The following is a 6018-nucleotide window of genomic DNA, read 5'->3' as shown; positions in this document are numbered from 1 at the left end:
TCCCCCACTTCGCTCAAACCAACCCCTGCAACAAAACAAACAAGTACCGACAGTGATCCACTCACATGTCGCGTACCAAGGGCTAATACGCCGACAGTATTCAACTGTCGTGCAACTCAACAGACTCAACAATTGGCCGGACGGACCGACCTGCTCTGATACCACTATTGTAACACCTTTCTAAACCCCAGCGGAAATATAATAAAAATCAGAGTAATTATACAACAAGGATGTTACAATTAATAAAATAAACAAAACTCCAAGTCGTTTGTCATGCTTTATTAAGAATAATCCAAAATATCAAAATACATGTTCAGCACAGCGGAAACTCATTCAACAATGTTATAAAACATTTCCGATAAAATCAACGGTACATTATACAATAATGGCAAAATAGTGTATCACTAGTAAACTCTAAGACTATCGTCCCCCAGTGTTACAAGATCAGAGCATGACCGACACGACCCAACATAACTGGATAAACTCTACGAGTCATCCTCACCGATCGCTTAGGCCGCTACTTCAATCTGAAATCATTAAAGTAAGGGTGAGACTACATCATAATTAAATAGCATTATAAATCGTCCGATATAGAATTCATAAGCAATTATCCACCCTACTTAGCATATTCAGATTAATCAATTCATACCAATCACAAGCACAAGTCAATAGTATGCAACAATAACACAACACAATCATAACACCGGATTTCATCCTGACATGTCACAATTTATACAAAGACCATGCAGACTCTTATGCATGTGGTACCATACATGGGATACACCCATCCAACTGATCTTTTTCATCACCGAGATACAGTTTAACCAGCACAAATTCCACACAATGGGAATTATGCCCACCATTTTGATCCATTTCATCACCGGGATCCATCACCAAAAATGTATGCGAATGAATGCAACATATAACATGCTTACAACATCACCAATCCGATGTATCACATCGTCTCATTATCATCACCAATTCATCACCGATAAGCATGCATAGTTTTAGCATTCATACAATTATATCACACGCATACATGTAAAACATCACCCAATAAATAATATAAACACGATACAAAACTCGGACCTTACGTCCATATCACCTATTCATCATATACAATTCACACCACATATAACATCAATCACAGTTATATCATTACAACATCACCACATTGTCACATTAACCAAATCATGCACACAATGTACAAAACACGTCATAAACGAAATAAATCAAGATTTTCAAAATAAAATCAAGTTATTGTTGTTTTCTTTACTTTATATCATAGAGTATTTAATTTAAGAAACAACGTCCAAAACGGCGTCTAAAACGGACTTACGGTTTGAAAATTAGAGGCTTTTAAAGTTAGAACAGTTCTCAAAATGTGTTGCTGGAATTTTGTACTGGAACCCGGTTCGTCCCACATGGGAACCGGTTCCTGGACCCAAAAATGCCATTTTTAACGTTTACAAACACTGGAACCCGGTTCCTCCCACATGGGAACCGGTTCCTACGAACCCAGTAGCTGAAAAAAGTGATTTTTAAGACTTTTATGCATCCCAAACACATACCAACTCATACCATTTCGAAATTGATCATCAATAACATCAAAATACTCCAAATACATGATTCTAATGCACAAACAACATACCACAACACCATGTAACATCACTACATCATCAATTGCAGTCAATTCATCAAATCATACATGTCAGTGTTGGAATTTCACAAAACCTAACATCCCAAATAGAGATTCTAATCCCTTATTTCAATCCTATCATCATCAAAATTATAATACCATATAATTAGAGTAATCACCCCTTACCTGGAATTAGTTTCTTGATTCTCCTTGAGCTTTGGGGTTTTCCTCCTCCTTGCTCCTCTTCTCTTCCCTTGTTCTTTCACGTGTTCTTCCTTTTCTCTCCAACTTTTCATTTTTCACGTACTGACTCTTTTTTTTCCATATTTCCCTTATTTTATGAAAACATAAAATGGTTAGTAATGGGCTTACTCACTTAGCACCCTCATACTACTAACCTCACCATCCGGCCCAATGGCCCTTAAATCCATAATCCTACAATAATTCAACCAAATACCAAAATAATTCTAATAAATAATTTAATTTCCAATTAAATTAAAATTAGAAAATATGGGGTGTTACAATGCGTGTTGGGTCAGCATGACGAGTCTGGTCGAAAAGAGTATGCAATATACTACCTTAGCAAAAAGTTTACCGAGTGCGAAACAAGATACTCGCTGCTTGAGAAAACTTGCTGTGCTTTGGCGTGGGCTACTCGTCGACTGAGACAGTATATGTTGAACCACACCACCCTATTGATTTCCAAAATGGATCCAATCAAGTATGTATTTGAGAAACCTGCATTAACTGGAAGGATCGCTGGCTGGCAAATGTTGTTATCAGAATATGATATTGAATATCGAGCTCAGAAAGCTGTGAAAGGAAGTGTGTTGGTAGAGTATCTCACTCACCAACCAATTGATGATCATCAATCTATCAGAATGGACTTCCCAGATGAAGATATAATGTATTTGAGATCTCAAGATTGGGATGAACCATTGCCAGAAGAAGGGCCAGATCCTGAATCCAAGTGGGGTTTAATTTTTGATGGAGCTTCTAATGTTCATGGCCATGGAATTGGCGCCATTATCATCACTCCACATGGATCACATGTTCCTTTCACTGCAAGGATATGTTTTGACTGTACAAATAATATTGCTGAGTATGAAGCTTGCATCATGGGACTTGAAGAGGCCATTAATCTGAGAATTAAGATTCTTGATGTTTATGGAGATTCTGCGCTTGTGATTAATCAGCTTAAAGGAGAATGGGAAACTCGTCATCCTGGTTTAATTCCTTACAAAGATTACGCCAGAAGGTTATTGACATTCTTCAACAAAGTTGAATTCCACCACATCCCTCGAGATGAGAATCAGATGGCTGATGCATTAGCCACATTGTCTTCCATGTACAAGGTGAATTTCCATAATGAGGAACCTCAAATTACAATCAGGCGTCTTGATAGACCTGCTCATGTATTTGCAGTAGAGGAAGCAACAAATGAGAAGCCTTGGTATTTCGATATTAAGCACTTCCTTCAGACTCAAGAGTACCCACTTGGGGCATCAAATAAAGATAAGAAAACTTTGAGGAGATTGGCTGGCAGTTTCTTCATCAATGCTGATGTTTTGTATAAAAGGAATTATGACATGGTTTTGCTCAGATGCGTGGATAGACACGAAGCAGACATGTTGATGCATGAAATTCATGAAGGTTCTTTTGGTACCCATGCCAATGGACATTTGATGGCTAAAAAGATGCTTAGAGCAGGTTACTATTGGTTGACAATGGAATCTGATTGCTACAAATTTGTAAAGAAGTGTCACAAATGTCAAGTGTATGCTGACAAAATTCATGTGCCTCCGACATTTCTCAATGTTATTTCTTCTCCATGGCCTTTCTCTATGTGGGGTATTGATATGATTGGCATGATTGAACCCAAGGCTTCGAATGGACATCGATTCATCCTGGTAGCAATCGATTACTTCACCAAGTGGGTAGAAGCTGCTTCATATGCTAATGTGACAAAGCAAGTTGTGGTCAGATTTATCAAGAACAACATCATCTACAGATATGGTGTACCGAGCAAGATCATTACTGATAATGGCTCGAATCTGAACAACAGCATGATGAGAGAACTGTGTGAAAGTTTCAAAATTGAACATCACAACTCTTCGCCTTATAGGCCAAAGATGAATGGAGCTGTTGAAGCAGCAAATAAGAATATTAAGAAGATTGTACAAAAGATGGTTGTTACGTACAAGGACTGGCATGAGATGCTCCCATTTGCTTTGCATGGGTACCGTACATCTGTTCGTACTTCAACAGGGGCAACTCCCTTTTCTTTGGTTTATGGTATGGAAGCAGTGCTCCCCGTTGAGGTTGAGATTCCATCATTGAGAATTTTAATGGAAACCAAGATATCTGAGGCTGAATGGTGTCAGAGCAGGTTTGATCAATTGAATTTGATAGAAGAAAAGAGAATGACGGCTTTATGCCATGGTCAGTTGTACCAGAAAAGAATGAAAAAAGCTTTTGATAAGAAGGTTCGACCTCGTGTATTCAGAGAAGGCGACCTCGTGCTCAAAAGGATTTTGTCTTTTACCTCCGATTCAAGGGGCAAGTGGACTCCTAATTTTGAAGGACCATATGTTGTTAAGAAAGCCTTCTCTGGCGGTGCATTAATTCTTGCAACTATGGATGGAGAAGAGCTCCCACGTCCCGTGAATGCTGATGTAGTCAAGAAATACTTCGCCTAAAAACAATAAAAGAACAGCTCGCTAAGTTGAAAACCCGAAAGGGCGACTTAGGCAAAAAAGAGCGTCTCGGTGGATTGAAAACCCGAAAGGGCGGTCCAGGCAAAAATTAGAGACATAAACAGAATAAAATACCCGGTGGACTGAAAACCCGAAAGGGCGGTCCAGGCAAAAGTTAGGGATTCATGGCAAGTAACTACATCAGACAAGACTTGATCTGTTTATCATGAAGAAGTTCGACACTTTTCAACGGAAACCTTTGCTCAGGAATTCCCAGTTGAGAGAGAGGATGGGGTCATTACATTTCAATGTACCTTTTCCACAAAATTACCACTTTCCAAACTTTGTAATAATCCATGGGGTCTTGCCTTTTGCAGGCTACCATTCTATTAAAAAAGTTTGAGCCTTTACCTTTTATTTGGCAATCTTATTTCTTTCATATCTCTCAAAATGTCATTTATTGTTGATAGTAATTTTTGAAACAAAGAGAAAATTGATTTCAACAAAATCCTTTTGAAAATTATAAAAGAATTTTTACTTTGATTCATGAGTGCATTACAAGGAATGGATATGTTGATGTATTCATATGCAGAAGAATGTATTCCGCTCAATGCACCTTTGGCTTGGCACAAATATGGTGTAGAAATCAACCATTGTGTTCTCCTAGCTTCAATGTTCCCTAGTGTTGGGTAGCATATATTCTGAAGCCATCAAAAGATTGATAACAGTTTCTGCTCTGGTGTTCAGCTTGGGACATGCTTGATTATGTCATCTTCGTACACCATCTCTTTCATCGTCAGTGGTACGTCGATGAATCATTTCTTCTATATCATCAGTGGTACGGTGGTATATATCTCTTTCTACCTCCAGTGGGACGTTGGTAGTTCACCTTCAGTGGGACGTTGGTGTATTTTGTTATCTTCATCGTCAGTGGTACGTCGATGTATTTCTCTCCAATACCTTCAGTGGAACGTCGGTATGTGTTATCGTTAGTGGTACGGCGATACATCTCTTTCTACCTCCAGTGGGACGTTGGTAGTTCACCTTCAGTGGAACGTTGGTGTATTTTGTTATCTTCATCGTCAGTGGTACGTCGATGTATATCTCTTTAATACCTTCAGTGGGACGTTGGTATGCGTCATCGTCAGTGGTACGTCGATGAATTATCTCTTTTCATATCATCAGTGGTACGGTGGTAGATCTCTTCATATCATCAGTGGTACGGTGGTATATTTCTTCATGCCTTCAGTAGGACGTTGGTATGTGTTATCGTCAGTGGTACGGAGGTACATCTCTCTCATCGTCAGTGGTACGTCGATGAATCATCTCTTTCTATATCATCAGTGGTACGGTGGTATATATCTCTTCATGCCTTCAGTGGAACGTTGGTATGTGTTATCGTCAGTAGTACGGCGGTGCATCTCTTCATATTATCAGTGGTACGATGGTGTGATTTCTGTTAACAGAAGATTGGCATTCTGATGCATACTTTCTCATCCCCAGTGAAAGAGGATGATCCCCTTTTCTCATCCCCAGTGAAAGAGGATGCTATAACCTCTCTGACGCGAAGTGTCTTCCCCAGAGAAGTTTCTTTCTCCACCAAAGTTCCGTCTCTCCAACAAAGTCTGGCCTTCCCCAGCGGAGTTATAGCAAGACATTTGTTTTCCCCAGTGGATAACTTGT

At 39.2% G+C, this 6018-nt stretch overlaps 1 long non-coding RNA gene across 1 annotated transcript; it reads right to left on the bottom strand.

The window, feature by feature from the left end:
- Window positions 1-243: 243 nt before the first annotated feature.
- LOC131630009 (uncharacterized) lies at window positions 244-1935 on the bottom strand. Its single transcript, XR_009292183.1, has 2 exons — window positions 1826-1935; window positions 244-527 (listed from the first exon to the last, which is right to left on the bottom strand). It is a non-coding gene; the product is annotated as an uncharacterized LOC131630009 (long non-coding RNA).
- Between the last annotated feature and the right edge of the window lie 4083 nt (window positions 1936-6018).

This window comes from Vicia villosa, unplaced genomic scaffold (genome assembly GCF_029867415.1).
Source record: "Vicia villosa cultivar HV-30 ecotype Madison, WI unplaced genomic scaffold, Vvil1.0 ctg.000634F_1_1, whole genome shotgun sequence".
Taxonomy (NCBI): Eukaryota; Viridiplantae; Streptophyta; class Magnoliopsida; order Fabales; family Fabaceae; genus Vicia; species Vicia villosa.
Note: the sequence above shows the minus strand (reverse complement) of the source record. Positions and strands in the feature narration are given on the sequence as shown.